The following is a 12,247-nucleotide window of genomic DNA, read 5'->3' as shown; positions in this document are numbered from 1 at the left end:
GGGCCCACTGGAAGATCCTCCTCCTTTAAACACTTTTCTTGTCTTTTCTCTCCTTACAGGATTTTGATTATGCCAAGGACTTCTCTGAATCAGTTTCAGGTAAAGATAATGATCATGAAGCAGTGTGACCATCAGTTTGTGGTTCCTTTAGCACTTGCTGGTGTCCAGTTGTAGACCAGTACAACCCAGGGAAGGAAATAACCCCAAGGACCTCTTCCTTGCAAGAGAAGCCAGAAGAAGCTTATTCATCTCAGGCTGGGAGGTGGGGACAAATGTCCCTGGTGGATGGAAAGCTATCGATCCCAAAGCAGGTGTGGAAAAAGCAGCAAAAGGGGATCCCCCAAACCAACAGGGGGCCTAGGATAGTTCAATGGCCCTGAGGGCCCACTACAGAATGAGTAACAGGCAAGAGTACCATCAGTCTTTGTAGCTGTAGCATATGATATTGTGTACATGCTGGGGGCAAATGCTTGTACTTCCTTTTGGCCTCTTTGTCAGTAGATTTGTCCTGAGTCTTGTATTCTTGTACCTTCTTCACTCTCTAGAGAACAGTGTAATCTGGTGAGCAGAGAGTGTGGTGCTTTCCTCAGTCAACACAGATGTGGAGAGAGGCACACTGAGCATTTGCTGGTAATACTCATCCACAGTCTCTACAGATGAGGTTAGCACTGCAATGCAAACATGTGCCCAAATTCCAGACACTTTAAGCACCACAGGGAGAGGGGTGGGGGGAAGAGATCTATGATTTCACATCACATCAGTATACCACCACCTTGACCTTTTCAGCCAATGAATCACCCTAAAAGGCCCCTGGGGAAGAGGGGTGGGACAAGGACAGAGAATGGAATGAAAGGTAATGGCAGTCAAGGAGGTTAGAATTGGAGTAAATGCATACCCAGGTGAAGCCAAGAAGTGCACTAATTTTCCTTAAATAAAACTTCTTTCCTTCTGAAGAACAATGCCATATCATTATTGTACAAAATATAAAACATGTAAGATATCATGACAACTTTCTGCTTCCCTCCAGTGTCACAGTCACGGTAGTGATGTCGTAAACTATGGATGCTATGTAAGTTACAAATTTAATTATCTTACAATTGAATGTAATTGTGAATTTGTCCTAAATCTTTACAAATAAAAATAAATATAATCATTTTGCGTGCACCACTAAGAATCCTTCAGAAGTCACAGGAAACAACTCACGTATATGCCATTTGGACACCCATGGTCTTTGTCCTAGTACCTCAAAACTAAAAACAAATTTTCCGCTATAATGAACAGGCACAGGGAATAGCCTTTTATGTAAAAAGCAGTGACCACTTGTTTTATGTGCAGTAGAGTACAAATTCACAGCTGGTTTACTCTCCACCACTTTTCCCAGTCAAATGGTGTAATGATGCAGTCACACACTTGGTACAATTATAGCTGTCAGTGAATATCCATGCAAGCCACCAAAGTTAAGTTTACAGCAATTTCCCTCTTGTTACATCCATATTTGTTCTTCCATGATTTTTGTGAAATCTCCTACCTGTTGGGTGCACTTTCTCTGCATCCACAATATCCGGTATCTCAAATGTATCCCTAGAAAAGCAGTGGCATAAGAAATTTTGTTTTTGGGCCACTCAACTGAAAGGTTCTCATGGCATGTGCGTGAAAAAAGCTAATTGAGTGGTACAATGTGTGCAGAACAAATATAGCACTTCTGCAGTAGCAATATTAGCAGGTGCATAAATATATTTGTGTTAATTTCCTTTTACTCTGTCTTTCTGTGTGGAAACCAATATTGTAAGCTTTTCTCTTTTTTTTTTTTTTGTGGTTTTAGGGCGCACAACGTCAACGGTCATTAGCGCCCAGACTACTTTAGGAATGCACCGCGAGTCACAAGTTTAAAACAGCAACGAAACGGAAAACACGATGAAAGACATACTGACAGGCATAGGATTAAAAAAGAAAACAGCATAATCAAATGTCCTTTGAGAGGGTTGTCAAATTGATAAAATGAAGAACGCGAGAAGCTGCTCGTGGGTCATCCGCTAAAATGGCTTCTACAGTACAGGGCAGGCCAATATCGAGACGTAGGGTGTTAAAATTCGGACACGACGTTAAAATGTGGCGGACCGTCAGCAATTGCCCACATGGGCAGAACGGCGCCGGCGCAGCCGTCAGCAGATGGCGATGGCTGAACCGGCAGTGGCCAATTCGCAACCGGGCCAAAACTACCTCCTCCCGCCGAGAAGGGCGTGAGGAGGACGTCCAAGCCACGGGTAGAGCTTTCAAGGCCCGAAGCTTGTTGTCTGGAAGCGCAGCCCAATCGGCATGCCACAGCGATAAAATGCGCCGACAAATTACCCTGCTACAATCTGACGAAGGGACACAACAAGAAGCTGTCCGAGGCTGGAGGACCGCAGCCTTGGCCGCGGCATCTGCAGCTTCGTTCCCAGGGATACCGACATGGCCAGGAACCCACATAAAGCTAACCGGAGAACCGACGTCCACCAGCTGCTGAAGAGAGCGTTGGATCCGGTGCACGAAAGGGTGAACCGGGTACGGATCACCGAGGCTCTGGATAGCGCTCAGGGAATCGGAGCAGATGACATAGGCAGAATGTCGGTGGCGGCAGATGTAAAGGACAGCCTGGTAGAGGGCAAAGAGCTCAGCTGTGAAGACCGAACAATGGCCATGGAGCCGATATTGGAAACTTTGTGCCCCGACAATAAAAGAACACCCGACCCCGTCATTGGTCTTTGAGCCATCTGTATAAATGAAGGTCATATTAATGAACTTCGAACGAAGTTCGACAAAACGGGAACGGTAGACGGAATCGGGGGTAACCTCCTTCGGGAGCGAGCAGAGGTCAAGGTGGACGCGAACCTGAGCCTGGAGCCAAGGTGGCGTGTGGCTCTCGCCCACTCGAAAGGTGGCAGGGAGTGAAAAATGAAGGTGTTGAAGGAGGCGACGAAAGCGAACTCCAGGGGGTAGCAGGGCGGAGACATACAACCCGTATTGACTGTCGAGAGAGTCATCAAAAAAGGAACGATAAGATGGGTGGTCGGGCATTGCCAGTAGCCGACAGGCATACCGACAAAGCAGTATATCACGCCGGTAGGTGAGAGGCAACTCACCAGCGTCAGCATGAAGACTCTCGACGGGACTAGTATAAAACGCTCCAATCGCAAGTCGTAAACCCCGATGTTGTATGGAGTTGAGGCGGCGTAAGATGGATGGCCGTGCAGAGGAGTATACGAAGCTCCCATAATCCAGCTTGGAGCGGACGATCGACCGATATAGGCGAAGTAGGACGGTTCGATCCGCTCCCCACGACATACCACGGAGGACATTGAGAGAACGGGTACAACGGGCAGCCAAATAAGACACATGTGGAGACCAACTAAGTTTCCTGTCAAATGTAAGACCTAAAAATTTTGTTGTCTCCACGAATGGGAGAGCAACGGGACCGAGTCGTAAAGACGGTGGGAGAAATTCTTTGTAGCGCCAGAAGTTAATACAGACCGTCTTCTCGGCAGAAAAACGGAAGCCATTGGCGACACTCCACGAGTAAAGACGGTCAAGAGAACGCTGAAGACAGCGCTCCAGGAAACACGTACGCTGCGCGCTGCAATAGATGGTAAAATCGTCCACGAAAAGGGAGCCTGATACATCAGCTGGGAGGCAATCCATTATTGGATTGATCGCTATGGCGAAGAGAGCGACGCTCAAAACTGAGCCCTGTGGCACCCCATTCTCCTGGCGAAACGTGTCTGACAGGACAGAACCCACACGTACCCTGAACTGTCGATCCATTAAAAAGGAACGAATAAAAAGAGGGAGGCGACCGCGAAGGGCCCATGTATGCATGGTGCGGAGAATGCCCGCCCTCCAACAGGTGTCGTAAGCCTTCTCCAAATCAAAGAACACAGCCGCGGTCGGGCGCTTCCGCAAGAAGTTATTCATAATGAAGGTCGACAAGGTAACCAGATGGTCAACAGCAGACCGGCGCCTACGAAATCAACATTGTACATTGGTAAGGAGGCGTCGAGACTCGAGCAGCCAAACCAATCGAAAGTTAACCATTCGCTCCATCACTTTACAGACACAGCTGGTAAGCGAGATGGGTCGATAACTGGAAGGCAAGTACTTGTCCTTCCCCGGCTTAGGAATCGGGACAACAATAGACTCGCGCCAGCACGCGGGAACATGTCCCTCAATCCAGATGCGATTGTAAGTACGAAGAAGAAAACCTTTACCCGCAGGAGAAAGGTTCTTGAGCATCTGAATATGAATAGAATCAGGCCCTGGAGCGGAGGACCGTGATCGGCCTAGTGCGTTTTCGAGTTCCCGCATGGTGAATGGGGCATTATAACTTTCACAATTCGAGGAGCGGAAGTTAGGTGGCCTAGCCGCCTCTGCCTGTTTGCGGGGGAGGAAGGCAGGGTGGTAATGAGCGGAGCTCGAAACCTCTGCGAAAAAGCGGCCGAAGGCATTGGAGACAGCCTCAGGGGCCACAAGGACGTCATTCGCGACCGTCAAGCCAGAAACTGGTGAGTGGACCTTAGTGCCAGATAGCCGGCGCAGGCTACCCCAGACAACAGAAGGAGTAAAACTGTTGAAGGTGCTTGTGAAAGCAGCCCAGCTGGCTTTCTTGCTTTCTTTAATAATACGACGACACTGTGCACGTAATCGTTTATAATTGATACAATTCGCCACTGTAGGGTGGCGTTTAAATGCGCGTAAAGCACGTCGACGAGCACGTAAAGCGTCTCTACATGCTGCGGTCCACCAGGGGACCGGTACGCGACGTGGAGAAGAAGTAGGGTGAGGGATGGAATATTCAGCAGCAGTGAGAATGACTTCCGTGAGATGTGCGACCTGACTATCGCAGCTTGGGAATGTTTGATCGTGAAAGGTCGCCCTGGAAGAGAAGAGCCCCCAGTCTGCCTTGGAGATGTTCCAACTAGATGAGCACGGAGAGGGGGTATGCTGCAGGAGATGGATAACACACGGGAAGTGGTCGCTCGAATATGTATCAGAAAGTGCATACCACTCGAATCGGCGTGCAAGTTGGGGAGTACATATAGAGAGATCTAAATGGGAATAGGTGTGAGATGTGTCCGAAAGAAAAGTAGGGGCGCCAGTATTGAGGCAGACGAGATTGAGCTGGTTGAAAAGGTCTGCTAACAGGGAGCCCCTCGGGCAGGACGCTGGAGAGCCCCAAATAGGATGGTGGGCATTGAAGTCTCCAGTTAACAAAAATGGTGCAGGTAGCTGAGCAATAAGTTGCATCATGTCTGCCCTGGTAACGGCAGACGACGATGGAGTGTAAACGGTACAAATGGAAAATGTTAAAGTGGGGAGAGTAATGCGGATGGCAACTGCCTGCATGCCGGTGTGCAACGTGATGGGATCGTAGTAAATATCATCCCGGACCAGCAACATAACCCCTCCATGAGCTGGGATACCTACCACAGGGGGTAGGTCAAAACGCACAGAGGTGTAGTGTGCCAAGGCAATTTGATCGCATGGGCGTAGCTTCGTTTCCTGGAGGGCTACGACGAGCGGACGGTGCAAGCGAAGCAGCAAATTCAAGTCCTCTCGGTTGGAGCGAATGCTGCGAATATTCCAGTGAATAAGTGCCATCGTAAAAAAAAAAAGGGGAAGATGAAAGAAGGGGTCACCTCAAAGGCCACTGAGGGCCTGGCTTCGAGCGAGCACTGCCGCCGCTATCAGTAGGCGGACAGTCATCGTCCATTGGGTCTATAGGTTCATCGGCCATCTTGGGAAGATGGCCGGGAGGGGGAGCTTCCTCCGCCGGTGAACGGCCAGATGTTCGGCTACCAGCAGTGCGGCCAGGCGAAAGGGATGACGGCCTGGGGCGGCAACTGCTGGGTGGCGCAGGAGAAGAAATGCGCCGCGGCGGAGAAGGAGAACTGTGCTTCCTATGTGCCTTCTCGGAAGGTCGTTTGGTGGAAGTACAGTACCGGACGAAGGCTGGGAGGTCGAGGTACGTAGGAAGTCTGCACGGGACGGTTCCTTCTTGAAGGCCCGTGCATCTGACTTCTGGGTCTTCGTCTTAGCAGAAGCTGATGAAGGGGCTGGTGTCTGTGGGGTGATGGGACGAAGAGGAGACGTCGACCGCGCGATCTTAGCACTGGCCGAACGGACGACCGTGGTGCTGAAGGTCAGATCGCATGTCTGGGTTGCCACCTCCCTGGTAGTCCGAGGAGAGGCGAGGACAGTACTGTATTTCCCCGCTGGGAGCAGCGTGAGCTTCCTACTAGCCAATAGCTTGCGAGCAGCCGAGGTGGACACTTTCTCTTTGACCCGAATTTCTTGGATACATCGTTCGTCCTTATAGACAGGACAGTCGCGGGAGGATGCGGCATGGTCACCCTGACAGTTCACACAACGAGGAGACGGAGGTGGACAGTCACCCTCATGGGCATCCCTGCCACAAGTGACACATTTAGCCGCATTCGAACAAGACTGGCGAGTGTGATTGAAACGCTGATACTGGTAGCAGCGCGTAGGTGTCGGGACATAGGGGCGAACAGAAATAACCTCGTAGCCCGCTTTGATGCGCGATGGCAGCTGAACACTATCGAAGGTCAAGAAAAGTGTCCGGGTCGGTACAAGGTCATTGTTGACCTTTTTCATGACCCTATGGACAGCCGTCACGCCCTGCTCAGCGAGGAAAGATTGAATCTCCTCGTCAGTCAAACCGTCGAGGGATCTAGTATAGACCACAAAACCACGAGACGAATTCAAAGTTCGGTGAGCCTCCACCCGGACAGGGAATGTGTACAGGAGTGTGGCCCGAAGCAGTTTTTGTGCCTGAAAGGCGCTCTCAGTTTCGAGTAATAAGGTACCGTTACGCAACCTGGTACAGGATTTGACAGATCCGGCTATGGCATCGACGCCCTTCTGGATAACGAAAGGGTTGACGGAGGAAAAATCCTTTCCGTCCTCAGATCGAGAAACGACGAGGAACTGTGGGGCAGGCGGTAGTACTTTTGTCACTGGTAGCTGGTCACGTTTCCGTTTTTGGGCAGAAGTCGAGAGAGATGGAGTGAAATCCATTGCGGAGGAATCCCCCATGATTGCCAGCGTCTCCGATGGCGCACTCCTTCCTTGTGGGGACCCTCTCAGAGGGCACTCCCGCCTTAGGTGAATGTTTACACCTCAGGTCACACCTCCCGAGAAACAGACGGAGGGACCAATCGGCATGGTCAGAAGGTATCAGCTCAGGCAATCACCCCTCCCTGGGCCTGGCCTTTACCAGGGGGTACGCGCGTGCCTTACATGTCTACCCAGGGCGGGGAATTACGCGTTACCCCGTCACCGGCTACGCGTGCGAACGCGTGGGTCGGCCTTCAGGCGCGCACAGGGAGGAAGGAAGAAGAGGAAAAAGGGGAGAGAGAGAGAGAGAGAGAGAGAGAGAGAGAGAGAGAGAGAGAGAGAGAGAGAGAGAGAGGACAGTGTCTCAAACGCCGAGGCGGAGACCAGAGAAGGCAAGGAGAAGAAGGCAATGAGAAGAAGGCAATGAGAAGAAGGCAATGAGAAGAAGGCAATGAGAAGAAGGCAATGAGAAGAAGGCAATGAGAAGAATGCAATGAGAAGGCAAGGAGATTAGGCAGGGGAAAGAGTAAGGAAGACAGTGAGGTGGAGAAGAGCAAAGAAAGTAACCAACCAAAGGAAGGAAGAAACGAGAAGTGAAAAAGCAAAATGACCGCAAATAGAGGTCGTGGAACCGTCCGTCTCCGGACGCAGGCGGTAACTACCCCCTTGAGGGGGAGGGACTCCTTTTAGTCGCCTCTTACGACAGGCAGGAATACCGCGGGCCTATTCTAACCCCCGAACCCGCAGGGGGGAAGCTTTTCTCTATCTGCATTTAGCTTTTCCTTGTTTGTGGGAATGTGAGAGCCTTGCCGTCATTCACTAATTATGTCGTTAATCTTAACCCTGCTGTAGCTGCCACTGCCATGTGACAGACAAGCATCTGCTGAAAACCTAGCTCAGAAGGTAACATCACTAGTGTGACTTAGAAGTGGCCAAAAGTACATTTGACATTCTGGCAGTGAATGTTCTCAAAACAACCGAGCCACATATGAGAACCAGAGTCGCTGCCAGGTAGTCAGTTTGAAAGCTACAATCTCCGCGGTAACTTGGAAGTGATAAAAAGTGAACTGCATTATTGGCTATTACCACGGACTTAAGTGAGTCTTGTGCTTAGTGATATTAGAAATATGGGGAGCATGACCGAGTGTGTTTCAGTGCTAAGTGTACCAGTGTTGCATTTTTCAGTGCAAATGAAGTGTTTATTCGAGAATAATTTGCATGTAATTTACCTACACCATAACAATATAATAAAATGGATTGGTATGTAATAAAGGAAAAAAGTAGACACATCTGACGATTCCGGTCACCATTCGGGCGCAAAAACACCACCAGGTGTAAAGGCACAACCCAGCATTTCGTCAAAACTTCCACAACGAAGTTCATCGACCAATTCCTTTAACCACACAGATATTGGCAATTAATAAGATGTATTACTATCAGTATATTACTGATTATATAAAACACAAGCTTCTCACAGATCCAAGGAAACCTGGAAAAGGTTGTCTTTCCTACTTCTGAGCACAACAAGGAAGGGCAGGTTGAACGTAAGCAAGTGCAAGATAATTTTAAACAGTATCCACAGCTGGTGTTCTTGAAAGTTAAAAAGGGACTTCTTTGCACTAACTGTTCACTTTTTGTGAATAATAAAATGGCTGGAGGAAAGAAATCCATTATCGCCAAGAAACTTGTGACTGAACCACTACCAAAGTCTGCCAAACTTACTGGTAAATATGGTGACCTTGAGACTCACTCTCAGCTCAAGTACCACATTAAAGCACCAACAGATGCAAAATTAAATCGCTACACTAGGAACGCAAACTTTATGTCATAAATCCATAAGAGAAAACAGAGACCATCTTGTACCTATAATAAAAACAATCATATTTCATGGAAAGCAAAATATTCCCCTGCGTGGTCATACAGATGATGGGAGTCTATTAGAAAACGATAATGATCGTGAAAGTATAGTGAGTAACACGGGAAACTTTAGAGCTCTTCTAAGATTTTGAATTGACGCTGGAGACTTGCAACTAAACCATCACCTTGAGACCACTAAAGCGAATGCCACTTACATATGTAAAACAATGTGTAAGGAACTTAATTCATGCTGTGAAACAGTGATGTTATCGTGATTACTGGAGGAAATCAAAGATTCTCATTATCACAGGATACTCTTCGGTGAGGCTATGGACATAGCACACACTGCCCAACTGAGTTTAGCTGCAAGATATGTTGATGGTGATGGCAAATTACACGAAAGATTTTTGAGTTTCATTGATACAAATAAAGACAAGGATTGTAGTGGAAGACTATGAACCTCAAGTGTGTTAAGATGAAGAGCGTAGCATTGCTGGTGAAGTATAGGTACTACAATTCTAAGGAGAATGGAAAGCCTTTCTCTGTCCCTGGAGAACTGTGTGGGTATAGGCTGTGACAGTTGCTCAGTTAAGATGTCAGAATTGAAAGAAGCTATGGCTACAATAAAAAAGAAAGCTATCAATATACAAGCAGCACCATGTCGAAGTCGTCAGCTCAACCTAGCTGCCTCTCGCAGCTGCGAAGTTACAAGTGTGAGAAACTCACCTGGTGCTATTGAAGTAGTAGTATCATCCTTTACAGTGTCTAACAACACTCCCCACTTACATAAATTAATGCCCACAGATAACCCATGTCTCTACTTTGTCCCCTGAGTCATAGTGGTTGCAGGATCAAAATACTGTCTGTCCCCTTGGACATGTCCAAAACAATGGACAACACAGGCATATTTGACATGTTGAGATTAGATATGAATAAAAATTTATTTTGCAGTGATAGTGACTCCTTCCATTTATCTTTAACCAAAATTATGTAACGTTACTTCGGGCTAACTTTCATGACCTTGTTTAGTCAAAAATCTCTGCTCCTTGAATGTGGCATTATTGAGCAGTAGCATTATTGAGCAGTCAAATTATGGCTGAAACAACACTCATAGCAATCAAAACCAATTAGCATGTACGCATTACATTACCGTTACTTAAAACGAAGATTAAGCCTGTACTTTATTCAACTGCTAACAATACCGTAATTTAATTGGGGTTTTTCGGAATCAAGTTACATATGTAGCGCTCCTCTCGCCCTCCTCCTCCCTGTCCCCTTCTCTGTTTCTTGATTACATTCCTTCCATGTTGTTCTAGTCAAAAGGTGCAATCCCATATTTTAGTAACTTTAAAGTGTATACGCGGTCTGTTACACAGCTTAATTCTTTTGAATGAACAGCTATACAGCACAGTAATGCATTAGCCTCCACTGGTGAAACATCAGAACAATAGCAAGTTAGATATATTGCTTTCTCTGTGTCTTTTATAGTTAATTCTTGAATAGTAGTGCTGGAATGGACATAACGTGCACGCTGTGTGGAGAGTCACTGCGGAGTAACAGAAATCAGACTGAATAAAATGTAAAGACCATACTACCATCAAACTGTTGAACAGTAAATTCCTGATGTATTTGTAGTTCCTGAATGTAATGCCCTCCAAGAAAGCTGTCATGTTCAAAATACTCTTGGACCAAAGCTGGCTGAAACCATGAGCAGAAACCCTTGAAATATTTAGCAAGCCATGGAATGTACACTGAAGAGACAGATGACACACCTCTGGGATGGTAGCATCAGAAGAATGGAGGGGGGACGAAGGGCAAGAATGAATATGGATGAAATTTGTGCAATAAATGAAAGTGCATGCTATTGGTGGTAACCCCCAAACAGTAGTGAAAGTCGGATTCTCAGACTCAATAATATTTTTATATTGCCAACATATAACTATACTTAAAATACTTGTTGCAACAAATAGGTAGGCAGTTATGGAAAGATTCATTTTCATTCCACAGGTTGTGTGTGTTAGCTATGACTGACACCATCACAAGAAAAGGTACTTCTTTAGTTTACAATGTGGTAATGGCAGGTACATCACACCTATCCATTTGTACCATTCAGTTCTAATGTATCTTACTGTTTTCATGTACTTTAAGGCATAAAGTAATGACTAACTGCATAGCAGAAGTGCTGAGTCATTGAAAGGCACATCAACTTAGCCTTCAGATACTACATCCCACAGATACTGCTTCAGAACTATGGTCTCATTTTACAGGCTGACTACATTATGGCAGCACTGTGGAGAAGCAGACTAAACAGTTTCAAAATGGCTCAAATGGCTCTGAGCACTATGGGACTCAACTGCTGTGGTCATTAGTCCCCTAGAACTTAGAACTACTTAAACCTAACTAACCTAAGGACATAACACACACCCATGCCCGAGGCAGGATTCGAACCTGCGACCGTAGCAGTCGCACGGTTCCGGACTGCGCGCCTAGAACCGCGAGACTAAACAGTTTCACATGGCCAGTAATTATGGGATCCATTTCCATTCTTGCAGATTAATTTCTTTCTTTCAAGAGCCATCATACAGAATCACAAAATCATTCATGAAGATTTTTACACCAACTAGGTATGTCTGTAGTTTTGCACATATTTCCTGTGACTTTTCTCACAAACTGGAATGACCTCTGCCTTTTTCTATACACGCGACAAACCACTTTTCCATAAATGAACAATTCACATGGCAGAGGGGGGCCAGTTCAGCACCATTTTTTGTGTAACAATCTGCTAACTACACTTTATTCTCATGTGGGTCTTTTCTGTCTGTAATCCAGTTACTCACCACATATTTTTTCAGTGTGTGATTTACATTCATTTTAACACATGCCCATTTTCCTCTATGTAAATCATACTGGAATTAAATTATATTCACTCATTGTCTAAATGGGATGCTAACAACTACTTACCTGCTCTTTCTAGAAAATCTATTCTCCTAGCCTTCTTGAAGGCTTCATTTAGCTTCATTCGCCATTGTTGCTGTGCTGGCATCATGACCAGTAACCCCTCCCTGCACTAACACCATCTATAAAGACATGCCTGTTCATAGTTACAAGGTCTAAAGTATTTCAATTTTGTGTGCACTACTATACTAGCAGCTTACGACAGCTTTCAGAAAACTGCTCAATAGTACTTCACAAGACTGCCTGTCCGTAACACCTGCAGTGTATGCACAGACATCTTGGTCTCTACTCAGTAGGTTAGGATCACCAGTTTTTTCTGCAC

General features: G+C 46.7%; 1 protein-coding gene across 5 annotated transcripts in view; it reads right to left on the bottom strand.

Annotated features, from left to right (window-relative positions):
* LOC126213407 (zinc finger protein 676-like) overlaps window positions 1-12,247 on the bottom strand; it is a 99,057-nt gene that overhangs the window by 64,008 nt on the left and 22,802 nt on the right. The window lies entirely within an intron of this gene.

Source organism: Schistocerca nitens, chromosome 11 (genome assembly GCF_023898315.1).
Source record: "Schistocerca nitens isolate TAMUIC-IGC-003100 chromosome 11, iqSchNite1.1, whole genome shotgun sequence".
NCBI lineage: Eukaryota > Metazoa > Arthropoda > Insecta > Orthoptera > Acrididae > Schistocerca > Schistocerca nitens.
Note: the sequence above shows the minus strand (reverse complement) of the source record. Positions and strands in the feature narration are given on the sequence as shown.